At 39.9% G+C, this 20,233-nt stretch overlaps 1 long non-coding RNA gene across 1 annotated transcript; it reads left to right on the top strand.

Moving 5' to 3' along the window:
- The first annotated feature begins 19,771 nt into the window (after positions 1 to 19,771).
- On the top strand, positions 19,772 to 20,008 carry LOC115160213 (uncharacterized). Its single transcript, XR_003869036.1, has 2 exons — positions 19,772 to 19,833; positions 19,964 to 20,008. It is a non-coding gene; the product is annotated as an uncharacterized LOC115160213 (long non-coding RNA).
- Positions 20,009 to 20,233: the final 225 nt, after the last annotated feature.

Here is a 20,233-nt window from a genome sequence, read left to right on the forward strand (position 1 = left end):
GTAATCAGGCCCTGATTTAGACCTGGGACACCAGGTGGGTGTAAATATCAGTTAGAACAGAAAACCAGCAGGCTCCTGAGCTAGTAGATTAAGCGTTGAACACCCCTGCATTAGAATATAGAATAAGAAACAGAAAACAAAACAAGAGTCAATGTTGACATCATTACATTGCAACATTAGAGCAAAGATAACACATAAACATAAAAGACAAATGTGAAACAATACAATGTTTTATTTATACCACCAGACATTAATACATGTGAATATGTTCATATACCCAAAGACAGTGTGAAGTATGAAGTGCTTTTCACATTGTGATTACTCCTTGACATTACAAGTTATTTCCCTTTGCTTATCTACAGTCAAAGATGAGTGCAATTGCATTAAACAGATTTTTAGACTGCAGGGCTAGAATTCCATGATCTGCTTCCTCCAGTAACTCTTCCTTGACAGGGAGAGTACCCCTGTCATACTATGTACAAGAAAAAAAAAGGTATGAAATGTATGCATTCACTACTGTAAGTCGCTCTGGATAAGAGCGTCTGCTAAATGACTAAAATGTAAATGTAAAAATGTAATGTCCACTGGTAAATGAGGAAGTATGGGTACAATTAGTGTGAGGTTGACCTGTCAAACCCTGGTGCAAAGCCCATTCTGTTCACTGACCTCTGGCCCCTAACTGTACACATCCAAGGGCTGGAGAATAATACGTCTGCGGGGGCTTGACTGACCATAAACAACAAGTGGTGTGTTATGTCCTCTCAAAATAATTATAAAGGCTCACATAGGACACTTTAAAACGGACATTGTGCTGAATTATGTGACAAATGAAAACATCTTACGAATGGGCAGAGGTGACCTAAAATAACACTAATGTCATATTGTGTGTTATTTTGTGACGTCATTAAAAATGTTATAAAATACTGTAACTTGAAAAGTATACACACTATATGTGTGAAGTGTTCATCCGATGCGTTGTGCATGAAATATGAAAAATTATGAGTGTTTTTTTTAAGAGAGGGACATAATTTGAGGAGCCATAAGAGATAATAGATAATAGATAAAAGCCTCGCCCCTGAGTGATGTCAGAGAGCATGTCAGCCTGATGGAACCGCCCTTTTGAATGAACTGTATAAAATTATGGGTTAAGAATTAACATATCAGACCACGTTTAAAGTGGTTTGAATTCTGAAATCTCAACACGAGGTAGAGACGATAACGTCCCCTCCCGGACAATCACTAGTACGGCTGATTAGCTGTCCTAAGTAAAGTATCTAGAATTTAAGTGCGACCATTCTACTACTCTTCTCAAATCACAGTAGTACGCTACTCTCATAATCCCACTGAGAACCATCGATACGTCTGGCTAACCTAGCTTCAAATAAGCATCTGCCAGAGCTAATGGAAGTAGAATAAACTCTGTAGTTCTGTTCAGGACTACACGACAAGTCACCGGAAACTGGACGTCTGCAGAGGAGAACAACAGTAGAAGACGGATGGGGACAATCCTTTTGCACAATCAGGGCCTTACAAGCGTGCTGCAGAAAAAGGCCCAACCAACCCCATTTCCAAGAAGGCCAGGTTCCGAAAGAGATACACGGTGAACCAAGGCATTTCCACGTAAATACATTCATGATTTCTTACTCCAAGCGGGCGGTGGATAGTGTGCAAAGTATAAGTGAGAGTAGTTTCAAAATGTACCAAAGTTAAGTGTCTCTGTCTCTCTCTCTCTCTCTCGCCCTCTCCATGTCTTTTCTAACAAGCTGCCATATTGTTGTCAGTCCGCTAGGGACCTGTTTCTAATGTACTAAGTGTGTATGTTTATCCTGTGTTACCATTTAGTAAATAAATAATTAAACCAATTTGTGTAGTACTGAATCATAAGTAAGGCCCGGGGTTTTGCAGATGCAAGGAGGTTATGATCGTTCAGAATATGATATGAGGTTATGATTAACAAGTTGACTGTTTATGGATGTCACAGGTAAAGAACTTTAAAGTTTAATTCGGGAGATGGTAAATCTTCAAAGAATCATTCTTGTGGTGCCCCAAATCCTAATGAATTAATTGTTACATGATTAACTGAATTGGTGTAGTGACTTTACTTTCATTAATCTGATGACTGTTATTTATTTAATCCACCAACTATGTTTAATTGTTACCCGATTAAATTAATCATGTAACAATTAACTCATTAGGATTTGGGGCACCATGGAAGAGCTTGTTTAACTTCTATGGGCTAGGTGGGATGCTAGCGTCCCTGCGGGACACAGCCAGTGAATTATATCAGGGCGGCAAATGCAAAAACAACAAAATGTCATAATTCAACTTTCTCAAACATACAACTACTTTACACCATTTTAAATATACACTTCTCCTTGATGTAACCACGTTGTCCGATTTCAAAAAGGCTTTACAGTGAAAACAAAACATTAGATTATGTTAGAAGAGTACATAGACAAAATAATCACACAGCCATTTTCCAAGCAAGGACATGTGTCAATAAAACCCAAAACACAGCTAAATGAAGCTCTAACCTTTGACGATCTTCATCAGATGACACTCCTAGGACATTATGTAACACAATACATGTATGTTTTGTTCAATCAAGTTCATATTTATATCCAAAAACAGCATTTTACATTGGCGCGTGATGTTCAGAAAATGTATTCCCACCAAAAACCTCCGGTGAATTTACAAAAATACTCATCATAAACTTTGACAAAATACATAACAATTATTTTAAGAATTATAGATAGACTACCCCTGGATGCAACTGCTGTCAGATTTTAAAATAGCTTTACGGAGGAAGCACATTTTTCAATATTCTGAGTACATAGCTCAGCCATCACGGTGTGCTATTCAGACACCCGCCAAGTTCGGGGCAACCTAAACTCAGAATTAGTATTAGAAATATTCTCTTACCTTTGCTGATCTTCGTCAGAATGCACTCCCCGGACTGCTACTTTCACAAGAAATGTTGTTTTTGTTCGAAATAATCCATATTTATGTACAAATACCTCCGTTTTGTTCGTGCGTACAGATCACTTATCCAAAGGCATAACGCGTGAGCGCGGAACGAGAGACGAAAAGTCAAAATGTTCCATTACCGTACTTAGAAGCATGTCAAACGCTGTTTAAAACCAATCTTTATGGTATTTTTAACGTAAAATTGCGATAATATTCCAACCGGACAATAGCATATTCATTCAAGAAGAAAAAGAAGGAACGGCGTGCTCGCGTGACCGCGCATATCCAATCCCTTTGTTGCCAGGCAGACCACTCAGTAACTGAACTCCTATTATCTGCCCAGTGACAGGAAAATGCTCAAACCACTTTCTGAAGGCTTTAGACAGCCAATGGAAGCCTTAGGAAGTGTAATGTCCCCCACTAACACTGTAGCTTCGATATAGAATCAAAAGAAGAACTACAATTCTCAGACTTTCCACTTCCTGCTTGGAATTTTCTCAGGTTTTTGCCTGCCATATGAGTTCTGTTATACTCACAGACACCATTCAAACAGTTTTAGAAACTTCAGAGTGTTTTCTATCCAAATCTACTAATAATATGCATATTCTAGTTTCTGGCCCAGAGTAGTAACCTGTTTAAATTACGTTTTCCAGCCATAAAAATACTGCCCCCTAGCCCAGACAGGTTAAAGAGTTACCATCTCCCGAATTAAACTCTATAAGGTCTTTACCAATTACATCGATAAACAGTCATCTTATTAATCATTACCTCTTATGATTTCATCATTCTGAACAATTGTAACCTTCTTGGATCTGCAAAACCCCCAGCCTTACTCATTATTCAGTACTACACATATTGGTTTAATTATTTATTGACTAGCTAACTAAATAATAACCCAGAATACACACTCACTACATGAGACAAAGGTCCCTAGCGGACTGACACAATATGGCATTTTACCCAACGAGAGAGAGAGAGAGAGAGAGAGGACACTTATCATGGACACATTCTATTACTATTCTCACGATCATATAGTTTGTACACGAACTGCTGCCCGTTTGGAATGAGAAATCATGAATGTATTTACTTTTGAGTGCCCTTGTTTGCCGTCTATCTGTTGGAACCAAGCCTTCTTAGGAAGGAAGGATGAAGTTTGGCCTTTCAATGGCACGCTTGTAAGGGCCAGGACGTATCTCTTCTACTGTTGTTCACTTTGGAAGACAGCCAGCCGTGTCGACGATCCCCTTGGTGAAGATAGTCAGAGAATATGGGGATTTGAGACTCGTAGTAGCATAGTCTCACTAAGATTCGCTTTTCTAGTTATTTGACTCAAGACAGCTGTCTCAGTGATTGTCTGAGAGGTGAGCTTCTTGCCTCTTCCTCCTCGTGTTGGTATTCAGGATTCGGACCACGATGGACATGAGTTGCAGCTCTCTGTCTCTCTGGTCTAAAGGTAGGTGAGGTTATTGCTTTACTTCGTGTTGAGGTTCAACGTTTCAACCATTTCAAACATGTAGCTACCGCTCCACACTTTTTCTGGTCTAATGTTAATTTCGTTACGCACTCTGGCCAAAGGGGTCGGCTTCGTCCGTCTGACACGCTCTCCAACCTCACTCGGGGCATGGCTACTTACTTATGTACAGTTTATAGGAGATAGATTCAATTCAATTCAATTAAAGGGGCATTATTGGCAATGGAAACATATGTTAACATTGCAAAAGCAAGTGAAGTAGATAATATACAATTGTGAAATAACCAATAAAATTGAACAGTAAACATTACACTCACAGAAGTTCCAAAAGCATAAAGATATTACAAATGTCAGATTATCTATATATGCAGTTTTGTAACAATGTGCAAATGGTTAAAGTACAAAGGGAAAAATAAATAAACATAAATATGGGTTGTATTTAAAATGGTGTTTGTTCTTCACTGGTTGCACTTTTCTTGTGGCAACAGGTCATAAATATTGCTGCTGTGGTGGCACACGGTGGTATTTCACCCAGTAGATATGGGAGTTTACCACAATCCGGTTTGTTTTCAAATTCTTTTATTTACCTCTTAATCTTTTTATTTTTTATATATATTTTTTTATATTATTTTTTACAAAAAACACAAGGAAGGGGTAACATTAAAGTATTAGAACATGAAGGACAAACAATACAGCATCAAGACACTATCAAACATGTATCAGTCTTTCTGCAACAGAGCCTTATGTGTGAGGGTGCATGTGCATGATAGTGATATAAAATATATGTCATAGTTTCCTTTTTCGTGATCACAATCATGTGAAACCCGAACCCTTCAAGATCCCCCCACAGTTCCCCAATAGCTGTCCCTCAACCATTCGAGAACCCTCCCACAGTCCCCCCCGAAGAAAATAAATAAATAAATCAAATTAATTCCATTCCCCACCCCCAAGAACCCCCCAATGCACCAACAACCAAGAGAATGAACTAAAGAGAAAAAAGGAAAAGACAGAAGAAAACAGCAAATAACAATGCAAAAAAATAAATAATAATACATTTAAAACAAAGGACATGGGGGGGATCACATGACCCTTGAACGAGATGGCTGCATGAACTAAGAGCTCCGCACAAGTAGTTTCCAATTCCTAATCTTACATCCACTTCAAGTTTAAACTCCTTTAGCTTTAGTCAAAAAGTAATGGCGGCTACAAAAGGCGACATTACAGGTGACATTTTTACCCGGACTCGAGCATGAGATCCCAATGTACAGAACTCAACATTCAATTAGATGCCATTAACTCTCAGCTCTGTGCGATAGGGGGCAAGGTGACAATCCTGGAAAATGCTTTGCCTGACATCAACAACAAGATAACCATCAACGCGGGTCGCCTGGACGAGGCAGAGGGGCGAATCCTATCCATGGAAAACTTACTGACAGACGCCATTGAAACAATAGCATATGCTAAAAAGAAAATAGAGCATCTGGAAGAGAAAACAGAGGACCTGGAAAACAGGGGGCGAAGGAATAATAGTGTTCTATTAAATCTGGGCAAAAAAGAAGAGGGAAACATGCCACTGATCCGCTACCTGCAAGACAAACTTCCTGAGTTGCTCCACCTGTCCACTGACAGGCCCATAGAACTCGAGAGAGCCCACCGAGCACTGAGGCCCCCACCAGCAGCCAGACAACCACCGCGCCCAATCACCATACGTTTCCTGAGATTCACCGACAAGGAACGAGTCCTACAGGCGGCGAAAATCAACACCATTACAGTGGGAAACACCAAACTCACTTTACACCAGGACCTGTCAGCTGGAATACGCCGAAAGCGCCGAGAGTTTGACGAGGTGAAGAAATACTCCATTGACCGAGGCATCTTTAGGGGATTCAAATACCCAAACGAGCTCAGGATTCTTCACCAAGGAGCCCTGCGACACTTCAAAACTCCCGAAGAGGCAAAACGTTTTTTGAAAGACAATCCTGGTCAATGAGAAATGGACCAATGACTAAATGCGATTACTGTCATTACTAAAGGAGGTAAGACAACATATAGCCGACATCCAAAAACCCACCCGCCCCGCTAAATGTCATTATAGCCGTCTAATCTATATCTATTTTCCTTTAGCTGAGAGGGATAGGCTCTATAGCCTAACCTAGGCCTACTAACGTTTCAGCCTACTTTTATTTCCCTTTTTTTGTGCTATTATTACTTGTGGTTCCCTATGTCCCTTGGGGGAGGTATATGTAGGCTGGGCTATTGATTTTATTTTCTCCCTCTTTTAATGTGGTCTGGACGGGGGCTACGTTGTCATTTACTCAATGCGGGGCGGAGAGGATGAGGCATTTCTTTGGTGGGGAGGGGGGAGACGTTGTGTGTTGCTAACTGTTCCCGTTTTTTTTTTTTTCAGGACGCAGATTTGAGACTGAGCGAGGGGGTAATAGATCCAACGGGATATGTCCAGTTGTTTGGGAACTCGGCTGGGGTGTTCAGAGATTGTTCTTTTATGTACACCATTTATTTTCCTTTTATGTGAACGCAGCTGTAACTATTATCCACCTTTACCCAGAGATGACTTGCACTAAAGTTTGATTACTGTTCGATGACGATGACAAGTACCTTAAATCTATTGACATGGAACTGCCATGGTCTAGGTCATGCAATAAAACGGAAAAAGATACTATGTGCTCTAAAAAAGGAAAAAAGCAGACATTGCACTATTACAAGAGACACACCTCTGTGATGCCGAACATGCCAAACTCGGCAGAGCTTGGGTGGGACAGGTGTATTTCTCATCTTTCAAATCAAATAGTAGAGGTACAGCCATACTTATCCATTAGAATGTTCCACTCATAGTTGACAAAAACATATCTGATCCAGAGGGGAAATTTATTTTGATAACTGGGTCACTGTATGGACAACCAATTACTATCTTAAACATATACACCCCTAACACAGATACTCCTGCTTTCATGTAAAAAATGATAACCCTGTCCAATGAGCATTGTGTTTCCTTTGGAGTGGTGGCCGGAGATTTTAATTGTACCCTCAACCCAACCCTGGACAAATCATCATAAGTCCCCACCACAAATCCTAGATCTGCAAAGATGTTGAAGTCTCTTACTAAAGAGATGGGACTGATAGATATCTGGAGAGAGACTAATAGCTCAACTATGGACTATACATACTACTCTAATGTCCATAACACCTACTCCCGTATAAATTACATTTTTATCCCAAAGAGTTTCATAAATTCAGCCACTTGTACAATCAGACCCATAGCACTTTCAGATCACGCCTTTGTCCACCTCCGCAAAAACATTCCGAGGTCAAAGAGCTGGAAATTCAACACCTCCATGTTATCAAACGAAGCGTTCCATACATTGGTAACTACATGGATAGACAACTACACACAAGACAACAAAGATTCTCCTGTTTCTCCGGCCACAATGTGGGACGCTGCCAAAGCCACACTAAGAGGTCATCTAATTGTATATGCTTCCTCTAAGAAAAAAGCAATGGAAGCACACAGGCTAGATCTTGAGAGGGAGCTGGAACACTGTGAAAAAGTACATAAACAATCCCCAGGCAGCACCTCCTGGAGTCAACTTAAAGCAGCCAAAGCCAAACTGAATTTGGACTATACTCGGGAGATAAAAAAAGTTTTCTTTCCTCAACAGAAATACCATGAGTATAGCAATATGGCAGAGTAGATTGCTTGCTTACCAATTAAAAAAAGAGCAGTCAGAGCGTACAATCATGGCTAACCGAACAGTAGCGGACGAGGTCACATATGACCCCAAAAAGATACATTTAACTTTTCATGATTTTTACTGCAAACTATATATCTCTAAGAGAAAACATACGGAGGCAGAACTCCACTCCTTCCTTGAGGGATTCTCGCTACCTAAACTATCAGAGACCGACCGAGAAGATCTCAACTCCCCTTTCACTCCTGAGGAGATCCTGGAGGCAATTATCTCCATGGCACCTAATAAGTCCCCAGGCCCAGATGGATTCCCCAGAGAGTTCTACAAAGCTTTTTGGCCCCAGCTTAGCCCTACTTTTCATGCCAATGCTGGATGATTTTTACAAAAACAGAGTTCTCCCAGACTCAATGCACACAGCTCACATTACAGTGTTGCTCAAAAAAGACAAGGACCCTCTATCCTGCTCGTCCTTCCGGCCCATAAGCTTGTTGGATTTCGACTACAAAATAATTACCAAATTGCTCGCCAAAAGACTAAACACTATTCTTCCCAAAATAATAAAAGCGGACCAAACTGGATTTATTAGAGACAGATACTTTTCTGATAACATTCGCCGTCTTTTTGATTTTATTGATCAAGTAAACACACAGAAGACCCCTGCCCTGCTGGCTTCACTGGATGCTGAGAAGGCGTTCGACAGGATGGAGTGGAGCTTTCTGTTCTCAGTCTTAGAAAAGTTCAATATGGGCCCAAACTTTATTAAATGGATTAAGTCCCTATACTCTCATCCAAATGCCATGGTGACTACTAACGGACTGAACTCTGACAGATTTCCTTTGGGACGGGGCACAAGACAAGGGTGCTCGCTGTTCCTCCTGCTCTACTTGTTGGGAGCGGAGCCTCTGGCAGAGTTGATAAGGAGCAATCCAAGTATTATTGGTTTCTCTGCAGGCGGCCTGCAGCACAAGATTTCGCTTTACGCGGATGATGTCTTGCTCTACATATCCAACCCTGAGAAATCCCTCCCATTTTAGACACAATTGCTCAGTATGGCAAGTTTTCAGGATATAAGATAAACTTTAACAAATCCACTGTCTGCCCTCTCAATCTTACAATCACCAGCTCTATGAAGACACTATGTCCATTTCAATGGAAGACACAAGGGTTTCAATACCTTGGGATCTTCATAACACCAGATCTGAATAGCCTTTTCAAGGAAAATTATCTTCCACTCCTGGATCGAATCAAGAACGATCTCCAAACCTGGATCTCCCTCCCAATTAGCCTAGTCAGAAGAATTAATGTCATCCATATGAACATCCTCCCTAGACTGAACTATTTATTTCAGATGCTCCCATGCTATCTCCCAGTTTCCTTTTTCAAAACAACTAACCAAAGCTTCACCAAATTTATATGGGGCAATAAAAAACCTATTGAAACCTGAATCTAAGGGTGGTCTTGCCCTTCCCTCCCTTCAATTGTACTACTGGTATGCCCAAGTCCGCAACATGCTAACATGGATCACAAACTGACAAGAGTCAATGTGGATTCAGATAGAAGCCCAATCCTGTGGTTCATTGCCCCTAAGCTCAATTATATTGATTAATAACTTTAGTGAAGTGGGTAACAGAGCCAAAACCTTTGTGATTTACAGCACCTTACTAGCGTGGAGGGACTGTAAGAAATACATTTGGCATTTCCTCCCAAATATGTTCTCACTCGCCTATAGAAGGCAACCCAGACTTGCCAAAAGCCCTGAGTGATGCCAGCTTTAATCTTTGGCATACTCTAGGAATCAGGACCTTTTCAGACCTATTTCATCAGAAAACCACTACACTGAAATCCTTTCAAGAGCTCTGCAGTGAATTCAATGTGCCAAGATCCCTTTTTTTAATAAATATCTTCAAATTAGACATGTCATTCACTCATTTACTTCCAAGAGGAGGTTTAGAGCTCAGCTGAATGAAGTTGAAACCCTTCTTGTCACAGTACAATCCATTAAAGGCAAAATATCTTATAACTATAGACTCCTTTCTGAGAAAGGAGGCTCCTGCTTTACTCCTTTGAAAATAATCTGCGAAAAGGACCTTGGTCTGACTATCAGTGATGAGTTATGGGCGGAGGTTTGCGACAGGGTATACTGCTCCTCTACTAATGTAAAAATGAAAGAATCTAATTACACATTTTTTAACAAATTGTATTACACTCCAATGAGACTCCACAGAATGAAAACAGAAATTTCTCATAACTGTAAAATATATACCTCTGAAAGTGGAACCTATATGGATGTATTTTGGAGCTGTAGAGAGATCTATACATACTGCTGTACAGAAAATACTAGATGTACAGTTTGATATGACCCCATGTACCTATCTTCTTAATGCCCAACAGGACTTTGTTCTTGATCCTGACAGAGAAAATTTGCTTTTGACTATTACATACTTTTCTAAGAAATGTATTCTTCTATTGTGAGCCTCTAATACCTCTCCTACATTTAAAATGTGGATCGACCAGATTGTTGACTTTCTCCCTCTTGAAAAGCTCACTTATGACCTCCGCAAGAGACAGCCCAAGTTTGATAGACTCTGGTCTCCACTACTCAACTATATTTCAAATTGGGCAAAGTGAATGGGGTGATTAGGGAAATGAGCAGATACATGTTGTGTAAGGTGCTGTAAAAACTAAAAACGAATTATTTGCTCGTCGTCTCAGCTAAGGCTGGAAATAGCTAATAAGAATCTTGATAGTGCTGCTGCAAGTTTTTATATATACATTTCTTTTTTCTTTTTTAATAATTATTCTTTATTTATTTTTTATATGGTTTATAATAAAAATAAAAAAATCATTGTTATTATTATTGTTAGTTTTTATTATTTTAATGTATTTTTAATTTTTTTTTAAACATTATTTATTTTTATTTTTTTTAATTATTTTTTATTGTCACATCTGTGAATGTGGAATGTGTTTTGTTGGTTGATTGAAAAACAAGAAAACTTAATAAAACTTTAAATAAAAAAACTAAAAAAATGAAGGACATCAAGGACAACTGAAATCATAACAGCAATGCCAACTGTATATGTTTGTGTGCATGTCTGGCACTATTACATGTATGTGTGTGTTCTTGTATGTGTTTATTTGAATGAGAGTGTGTGTATATGCATGTGTAAAAACACCTGCACGGCATCAGCCTCAGGCAAACCGGCATTAGTTGTAAAAACACTGCCACTTAGTGTCATTCAAATGTACTTTTATTATGTTTTATTTGGACTTTTTTTTACCTTTATCTTTTGACCATCATTCTCTCTCTCACACAGCAACTCCACTCCCACTTGTCTCCAATTCCACATACCAACCCTCAGCTTCCCTCAGCCCATCCCATCTATATCTGCTGGCCACCCACTTTGTGTTTCTACCCAACACATATCTTTTGTTTTCAAATTCTTTGTGGATCTGTGTAATCTGAGGGAAATATCTGTTTCTAATATGGTCATACATTTGGCAGTAGGTTAGGAAGTGTAGCTCAGTTTCCACCTCATTTTGTGGGCAGTGTGCACATAGCCTGTCTTCTCTTGAGAGCCAGGTCTGCCTTTCTCAATAGCAAGGCTATGCTCACTGAGTCTGTACATAGTCAAAGCTTTCCTTAAGTTTGGGTCAGTCACAGTGGTCAGGTATTCTGCCACTGTGTACTCTCTGCTTAGGGCCAAATAGTATTCTAGTTTGCTCAGGTTTTTTGTTAATTCTTTCCAGTGTCAAGTAATTATCTTTTTGTTTTCTCATGATTTGGTTGGATCTAATTGTGTTACTGTCCTGGGGCTCTGTGGGGTCTGTTTGTGTTTGTGAACAGAGCCCCAGGACCAGCTTGCTTAGGGGACTCTTCTCCAGGTTCATCTATCTGTAGGTGATGGCTTTGTTGTGGAAGGTTTGGGAATCGCTTCCTTTTAGGTGGTTGTAGAATTTAAGGGCTCTTTTCTGGATTTTAATAATTAGCGGGTATTGGTCTAATTCTGGTCTGCATGCATTATTTGGTGTTTTACATTGTACACGCGGGATATTTTTGCAGAATTCTGCATGCAGTGCCTCAATTTGGTGTTTGTCCCATTTTGTGAATTCTTGGTTGGTGAGCGGACCTCAGACCTCAACCATAAAGGGCAATGGGTTCTATAACTGATTCAAGTATTTTTAGCCAGATCCTAATTGGTATGTCGAATTTTATGTTCCTTTTGATGGCATAGAATGCCTTGTCTCTCAGATCGTTCACAGCTTTGTGGAAGTTACCTGTGGCGCTGATGTTTAGGCCAAGGTATGTACTGTATAGTGTTTTGTGTGCTCTTGGCAACGGTGTCAAGATGGAATTTGTATTTGTGGTCCTGGCGACTGGACCTATTTTGGAACACCATTATTTTGGTCTTACTGAGATTTACTGTCAGGGCCCAGATCTGGCAGAATCTGTGCAGAAGATCTAGGTGCTGCTGTAGGCCCTCCTTGGTTGCTGACAGAAGCACCAGATCATCAGCAAACAGTCGACATTTGACTTCAGATTCTAGTAGGGTGAGGCCGGGTGCTGAAGATTGTTCTAGTGCCCTCGCCAATTCGTTGATATATATGTTGAATAGGGTGGGGCTTAAGCTGCATCCCTGTCTCACCCCACGGCCCTGTGGGAAGAAATGTGTGTGTTTTTTGCCTATTTTAACCGCACACTTGTTGTTTGTGTACATGTATATTACAATGTCACCCAACACCACTTTCCATCAATTTGTATAGCAGAGCCTCATGCCAAGTTGAGTCGAAGCCTTTTTTGAAATCAACAAAGCATGAGAAGACTTTGCCTTTGTTTGTTTGTTTGTCAATTAGGGTGTGCAGGGTGAATACGTGGTGTGTCGTACAATAATTTGGTGAAAAGCCAATTTGACATTTGCTCAGTACATTGTTTTCACTGAGGAAATGTACGAGTCTGCTGTTAATGATAATGCAGAGGATTTTCCCAAGGTTGCTGTTAACATATATCCTGCAGTAGTTATTGGGGTCAAATTTGTCTCCACTTTTGTGGATTGGGGTGATCAGTCCTTGGTTCCAAATATTAGGGAAGATGCCAGAGCTAAGGATGATGTTAAAGAGTTTTAGTATAGCCAATTGGAATTTGTTGTCTGTATATTTTATCATTTCATTGAGGATACCATCAACACCACAGGCCTTTTTGGGTTGGTGGGATTTTATTTTGTCCTGTAGTTCATTCAAGGTAATTGGAGAATCCAGTGTGTTCTGGTAGTCTTTAATAGTTGATTCTAAGATTTGTATTTGATCATGTATATGTTTTAGCTGTTTGTTCTTTTTTATTGAGCCAAAAAGATTGGAGAAGTGGTTTACCCATACATCTCCATTTTGGATAGATCATTATTTGTGTTGTTGTTTGTTTAGTGTTTTTCAGAAGTGGTTAGAGTCTATGGATTCTTCAATTACATTGAGCTGATTTCTGACGTGCTGTCCTTTATTTTTCCGTAGTGTATTTCTGTATTGTTTTAGTGATTCACCATAGTGAAGGCGTAGACTTAGGTTTTCTGGGTCTCTATGTTTTTGGTTGGACAAGTTTCTCAATTTCTTTCTTAGGATTTTGCATTCTTCATCAAACCATTTGTCATTGTTGTTCATTTTCTTCAGTTTTCTGTTTGAATGTTTAGATTTGATAGGGAAGCTGAGAGGTCAAAATATACTGTTAAGATTTTCTACTGCCAAGTTTACATCTTCACTATTACAGTGGAACGTTTTGTCCAGGAAGTTGTCTAAAAGGCATTTAATTTGTTGTTGCCTTTTTTGGTAGGATTCCACACTACATTACTTCCATCTATAGCATTTCTTAATATTACTTAGTTCCTTTGGCTTTGATGCATCATGATTGAGTATTACTCTGTTCAAGTAGACTGGGATTTTGCTGTGATCTGATAGGGGTGTCAGTGGGCTGACTGTGAACACTCTGAGAGACTCTGGGTTGAGGTCAGTGATAAAGTAGTCTACGGTACTACTGCCAAGAGATGAGCTATGGGTGTACCTACCATAGGAGGCCCCTCGAAGTCTACCATTGACTATGTACAGACCCAGCATGCGACAGAGCTACAGGAGTTGTGACACATTTTTGTTGGTTATATTGTCAGTTGTGTTTAGGGGGGCATATGGGGGAGGGAATGCTGTCACCTCCAGGCAGGTATTTGTCCCCCTGTGTGCTGAGGTTGTCAGGTTCTTGTCCGGTTCTGGCCGGTTCTGTCGCCACAGACTAGTACATGTCCCTGGGTCTGGAAATTATTGATTTCCCCCTCCAGGATGGAGACGCTGTCTACATTAAAGTATTGGGATTCTTGTGGGGGGATTTAGGTAGCATACAGGAGGACATTTTCCTTTGTTAAGATCATTTCCTTTTGAATTTGTGGCCAAATGTAAAATGTTCCTGTTTTGATTAATTTAATGGAGTGAGTTAGGTCTGCTCTATACCAAATTGCATACCCCCCGAGTCCATTCCCTGTTTCACACCTGGTAGTTTGGTGGATGGGACTACCAGATTCTCTTATACCTCCTAAAATCACATCACGATCTTAACAAAAAAATAATCATTATTTTTCATATTATATGCACAATGTTACAGTACTTCATCCATACTGTTTTTAATGACATCACAAAATGAAAACCAATATTACATTTGTTTTCCATAGTTCCCCACTGACCATTCCCCACATTGTTATGTTAGAAATATTGTTCCGGTATTCACTTTTTGGACGTTAGAGTTTTGGGCGAGCGAAAGTTTCTGGAGACAAAGGTATTCCTTTGGTTGATACTAAAGAGCACGAGAGTCCACTCCTGCTTAATTTACAACCCACCTTCTTTACACCTCACAATTCTCCACACACACACACAACTCCTGAATACTCCAAACACACACACCACTAAAACACAACCTTACCCCCAGCCCTGTCCCCTGCACTCTCTCACCCAAACTCAGCCCCCAACTCTACTCCCCAGCCAGACTACAGTTTATGAGTGTTCAGGCTTCAACACATTTAGACCTGGCTTTGTTGATTAATTGGGTTCAAGCACATGTGTAGACTTTGTAGGTATGTAAATTGGATCTGAAGTACAGGTGTAGACCTGGTTTGTATGAATATTGGGGCTGAAATGCAGAAGTGCATCTATTTTATGACAACTGGGGCTGACATGTAGCAGTAGACCTCTATATTGGGTTAGATGTGCAGGTGTACACCTGGTCTGTAAGAATATTGGGGCTGAAGTACAAGTGTGGACCTGGTTTGTATGAATGTTGAGGCTTGGGTACTGGGGTTGACCTGTTTTATATGAGTATGCCCATGTATTTACCTGGTTTAAATGAGTAATGGGGTGTAGGGATACACAAAGCTAGCCTAGTGGTTAGAGCGTTGGATTAGTAACCGAAAGGTTGCAAGATCGAATCCCCGAGCTGACAAGGTACAAATCTGTCGTTCTGCTCCTGAACAAGGCAGTCAACCCACTGTTCCTAGGCCGTCATTGTAAATAAGAATTTGTTCATAACTGACTTGCCTAGTCCATCCAGTGCCATTACCTATATTTAACATCTATTGCCCATTCAAATCCTTTTTGGCAACAACTTTTGTGGTAGGAAAACAAAGTGAATGGGGCTGGGGCACGTGTTATACCACTGTACTATGAGCTCATCTATGAAATGATTAGTGTATACAGGTCAGAGGTCACAAGACTAAGATATGCAAATAACAGTGTTGGGGTGTACATCGAATAGATGAAAATAGGTTACTGTTGGTGACTTAGGTAATACGGGCCTAAGGAAAGTGGCTAACAGGGCTGAGATAGGCAAGTAACAGGGATGAGGTGAATTGACAAAGGAACTGGGGTCTTAAGTAGTAGTAAATAAGGCATTTAGGGCTAAGATATGGGTGTAACGGTACTTGATTGTATACATGTGGGTGTTAGGGTTAGGGCATGGGGGTATCAGGGCTGGGGTGTGTGGGTAATTGGGTGTACTGTAGGTGTGTGGGTAAGTGGGCTGAGGTACTGTATATAGATATTGAGGCTGAGGTATAGGGGTAAATGTATTTTCATCTTACTATAAGCAGCATGTCACAATTGTGACCGAGAATAAAACATACTTTTTTACCTACTTTTCAATAAATATAAAAAGAAGCGAAATGGATTACATGTTAAGGTTACTGGTGGCATAAGATTTGCATAGTGGCATGTCTGGGAAAGATGTGGGAACAAATGGGATAATATCCCTCTAGATAGTAGTATTCACATTCTTCTAAGACATATACATGTATATATACTTTTCTCCAAATGAATATGTCTGTCTGGAATTGTGTGTGTTGTATTTTAGAATTGACACGGTCCTGGTTGTTGTATGTATATTGTTGTTTTTATTCAGCTGTGTTTATAAATGTACTGAAAGTATTTGTGTTCCTGACAAAGATAATGGCATTAAAACAGAAATGTCCTCTCTTTCTGAACAGATGACCTTAAACTCATCACCACTGCTAGAGATATCAATGGTGATCCTGGTGAGGATGCCACCCTCCCCTGTCACCTCTCCCCTGAGACCAGTACTGTTGCCATGACGACCAGGAGGTTTAGGAAGACAGAGTTTATTTACCTGTATCAGAATGGCCAGGTGACAGGGAGGAGTGACTATGAGGGCAGAGTGAGTCTGATCACCCAGAATCTGGAGAGAGGAAACGTGTCTCTGAGGCTGAGAGACATCAAGTGGTCAGACAGAGGAGTCCACATATGTCAGGTCATCCATGGAGAACAGGAGGAGGCTGCAGTGGGTTTAAGGGTCAGAGAAGGTAAGTGTTCTAGAACTGCAGTAATGTTTATAAACATCCTAAACAACAACAATAACAACCAGTCTCTTTACCTGTACAGAACACTCCTACTTTATCATGTAGGTAGGAGTTCAAAGTAGGATTTACAGATGAATAGACTAGATTAATTCTGAATATCAGCTAGTTAGTATGCATATTACAATCATTTGAGCTTGTCCCTAAAAGCATTTGAACCATTTCAACATTACTGGTCACATCCCTTGATTCTCATTAGTAATGAATGTGATGAACATTCATACCCCTCTGATGTATATCACATCACTGTGGTATTTGATTGGATAATGTGACAGATGGTGAATTGAAGGTAATGAGAACAACTAATACATTCTGTTTCACATTATCATTATTCATGACTCTCCATCTTGGATAATCAGCATTAGGTGAGTAATTACTTATTTGTCTTTTATGTTTATTGACAACCAATTACACAAGACAAGGAACAGACCAGAGTGTTAATCTGACACTGTAAAGAACAGCAGTGTGTCTTCTTCAAGATTTCTAAGTAAATATGGTTGTTTACATGTGTCGCACTTGTCCCAATTGTTTCAATATTAGGTTTTATTATAATGAATATCTAGAAACAATTATACTGTCACGAATCCCACCGAAGGTGGCTCCCCTGCCTGCTCTGGCGATGCTCGGTGGTCGTCGTCGCCGACCTACTAGCCGCCGCTGATCCCTTTTTCCTTTTCTGTTTGTAATGTCTTATTGGTTGCAACTGTTCCTTATTGAGTGTCTTGATTTGTGTTTATTTAAACCTGCTTAGCCCGCCCAGGTTTGTGCGGGATTGTTTTCTGTCAGTGTGCTTGTTTTGGATGTGCTGGCTATTCGCCGTAATTTATCTTTCCGGACTGTGTGCCCGTTGTTTCTGGGTTGGTCATTTTGTTCACGCGCCTGTTGTGTTGGCGTTGACCGTTTTCTGTACCAGGAAAAATAAATTCATTTTTTCCTTACCTTTGCTCTCTGCGCCTGACTCCTACCACCACTCCTAGCAATTTGTGACATATACTGAATTGACATACTGTAGCCTTCCACAATATGTCTGCCATAGAGCTCAACATTTCACACTCCAACATTAAAATGGAATCAGCTTAAATTAAGTTTGATGTTTTATTATGAAGCACTCTGTCATTCTCAGACTGCTCACATAGCACTGCTTACATCCCTTCCATTGATGTACGTCAGTAATGAATGTGACGTACAGTCATTCCAATATGTTGTATGGTATTTGATTGAATTATGGAATAAGACAGAAATTGGATTGAATGTAACTATAATAAACGAATACATTTTGTTTTACATGACCATTATTCATGACTCTCCATCTTGGATAATGGATGATCAGCACGGATAGCAGGTGAGTAATTACTTATTTGTCTGTTTTGTTTATTGACAACCAATAACACAAGACAAAGAACAAGACCAGAGTGTTAATCTGATGCTATAAAGAAGCACAGGCCTTGTGAACAGCAGTGTGTCTTCTTCAAGGCTACAAATGAAATCAGTTTCTTTACATTTATCAATACTCTCCCCAAATGTTCTCAAGGTAGGTTGAATTATGATGATGCAAAGACATTCTTCAAATTATACTGAATGTACAGTATATAGCATAGAACCCTGCCTCCTGCCACAAAATACAGTATATAGCATAGAACCCTGCCTCCTGCCACAATATACAGTATATAGCATAGAACCCTGCCTCCTGCCACAATATACAGTATATAGCATAGAACCCTGCCTCCTGCCACAATATACAGTATATAGCATAGAACCCTGCCTCCTGCCACAATATACAGTATATACCATAGAACCCAATGCTGGTCATCACAAAAAATTAAAATAATTAATTAAGAAATAGGCCAATAAAAAAAAAAAACATTATTAATGAAATGAACCAGATCTCATTGGTGCCCACAGTCCCTTCACGAGGGAGGGTTGAGTGACAGGATAAATCTGATTGGTCCTGTTTGGTCTGTATATAGTGATGTAGTCTACCACACAGAACTCACCTCTCTGTTTTACACCATAGACTCAGGTACAGTGTATTTACAACGGGAGACCCAGGAGTGCAAGTTGAAGAGGGAGGGACCAGCTAGTGATCGTGATAAGTATGAGAGAGTCTGGAAGAGGAAGGATTAGTTCAGGGAACATGAGGGATGTCCTTTAGATTTTCAGACTTATTCATTTGGAAATGTATCAAATATTCAATAGATCAGCTGATGATTGGTTCAACTCAGATAACGGTTGACTGTAGAACAAAATAATTGTACCACTTCCATCAAATGATAATGTGTCTTTATAGGCATACTATTGAATGAATGAATTGATTAATCAAACAACCAATCCAATATGTTAATTGCTCTCTCTGAGTGGAAGATGGAAAAATAATTAAAAGAGATATTAAGATAGGAGATGACGAAACAACTAGAGGAGAAAGACACACAACTGGATGATATGACGCAGGAAGTGGGAGAGACAGAGAGACTACTGGAGGAGAAGAACCAGATAATGGGACAGAGAGATAAACCATTAGAAGAGAAAGAAAAGCAACTGTAAGAGAAAGAGAAGCAACTAAATGATAGAGACATTCAACTAGAGGCAGTTAGAAAGAACCTGCAGAACAAGAACAGCCAAGTAGAGGCATTTAGAGTACTATTGCAGGAAAAAGACCTTCAACTAGAGGACAGGAACCACAGACTGGGAGAGAAGGACAGACTACTGGAAGAGAGAGACAAACTACTACAGGAGAGACAGAAGCAGTTAAAGGAAAGAGACAAACAAGTGGAGGATGTCAACAATGAAAATGTTGAACTGGGTAAGATTATTACAGCCATTAATACATTTAGCCAACTGCAATTTCCTCAATTCTCAGGTTATTGTAGACTCTCCTCTGTCTAAAGTCTTTAACATAGAATTCAGATCTTAGTCCTCCTTTCTTATTTCAGCTCAACAGATATGTGATGTGAAGACTGAGGTAGAGAGACTGAGAAGACACACCTCGGCCCAGATGACTGGTGAGTAAGATACACAATATGTGATACTTAGCATTAACATTTCACAAGAAAGCCAGAACTACCCTTAAGTAGGTCTATGTGCCTTCATGTGTCACTGAGGTAAATGTTCCCATTCTAAATGGTTGTCATTTGATTTTTTAGAACATGGAGACACCTCAGATACAGGTTCCATACTCCCAACCAGGAAGAGACAGAGCATGG

This window comes from Salmo trutta, chromosome 23, assembly GCF_901001165.1.
Source record: "Salmo trutta chromosome 23, fSalTru1.1, whole genome shotgun sequence".
Classification (NCBI taxonomy): domain Eukaryota; kingdom Metazoa; phylum Chordata; class Actinopteri; order Salmoniformes; family Salmonidae; genus Salmo; species Salmo trutta.